This window comes from Cebus imitator, unplaced genomic scaffold, assembly GCF_001604975.1.
Source record: "Cebus imitator isolate Cc_AM_T3 unplaced genomic scaffold, Cebus_imitator-1.0 Scaffold1111, whole genome shotgun sequence".
Taxonomy (NCBI): Eukaryota; Metazoa; Chordata; class Mammalia; order Primates; family Cebidae; genus Cebus; species Cebus imitator.
In genome coordinates this window covers 11,680-13,229 of record NW_016108426.1, presented here as the reverse complement: position 1 = coordinate 13,229, position 1,550 = coordinate 11,680, and positions in this window count along the sequence as shown.

The following is a 1,550-nucleotide window of genomic DNA, read 5'->3' as shown; positions in this document are numbered from 1 at the left end:
GCTCTCTCCAGCCTTCGTGTTGCAGCACCCTGGGCCTCTGTGCCCCGTGCAACTGCACCAGCTCCGGAAAACATTCAGCTATCTGCAGCTCCATTAGGCGTCTGCAAAACCATCAGAGAATCAATTAGCAACAAAGTTGCAAGACTCTCCTTGGCCCAAAGGCAGAAGAAAAGACTCAAACTAAAAGTGACTCCTTTATTTAATCCAGCTGAAAAGAGTTTTCTCTTTCTCTGAAGCGGAATTTCCTCACCCTAGTAGTGTGCATTGTGCCCCATATGCAGTAAAAATCCACCCTTAAGTGTGAGGTGTGTTCCTCATGGATTGGGTGTAAGGGCAATGACACCAGCTTCCCAGGAATCAGTAACTGTAAAACCCAATCTTAGGGAGTAAGCTTAATATTATTCATTTGAGAACTGGGCTCTGGGTTTTCAGAACTTGTTTCATTCTTCAAAAATGTATATATCAGATGTGATAAAATCCTGCTTGAACCCCAAACGTTCATGTTACTAAAAACATGAGTGTTTGGGTTCAAGCAGGATTTTACCACATCTGATTTAATGTAAAGGGATTGAGAATAAGTTTAGGAGGGTGGCTGGCTAAGAGAAAACCTGTCATAAGCTGATCTTGAATGAACTGAGATCAAGTAAAACTTAGAGTGCCTAACTGGGCTTGAGCCACCAACCTTGTAGTTAGCAGACAGAAGGACTCAAGATCACGCAGCAGAAGCACAGGCATAGGCCCTGTCCGCGCGCTCTCTCCAGCCTTCGTGTTGCAGCACCCTGGGCTCCTCTGCCCCGTGCAACTGAACCAGCTCTGGAAAACATTCAGCCATCTGCAGCTCCATTAGGCGTCTGCAAAGCCATCAGAGAATCTATTAGCAACAAAGTTGCAAGACACTCCTTCCCCCAAAGGCAGAAGAAAAGACTCAAAATAAAAGTGAGGCCTTTATTTCATCCTACTGAACCTTTTTTTTTTTTTATTTTTGAGATGGAGTTTTGCCCTTGTTACCCAGGCTGGAGTGCAGTGATGTGGTCTTGGCTCACCGCCACCTCCACCTCCCGGGTTCAAGCAATTCTCCTGCCTCAACCTCCCGAGTAGCTGGGACTACAGGCATGCACCACCACGCCCAGTTAATTTTTGTATTTTTAGTAGAGACGGGGTTTCACCATGTTGACCAGGGTGGTCTCGGTCTCTTGACCTCGCCATCCACCCGCCTCGGCCTCCCAAAGTGCTGGGATTATAGGCCTGAGCCACTGCGCCCGGCCCCATTTGTTTCTTGTCATTGGGGCGTCTAACCATGTCATCTCCTCAAAATGACTAGGTGAAAATGTGCTTTCTTTTATTACCAAATTTCTTGTTTAATTTTGTTTCATTTTGTATTTGATGAAGATGTTTGTGATAGCATTCCTTTATTTGCTTTAATTTATATAGAATAAAAAACACACATCTAAATATTAAACCAGAAGGATTTTGACATATCTCTATACTTGTGTAACATTAATCCACATCAAGATACAGAACAATTCCATCACCTTGGAAAATCCCTCCCG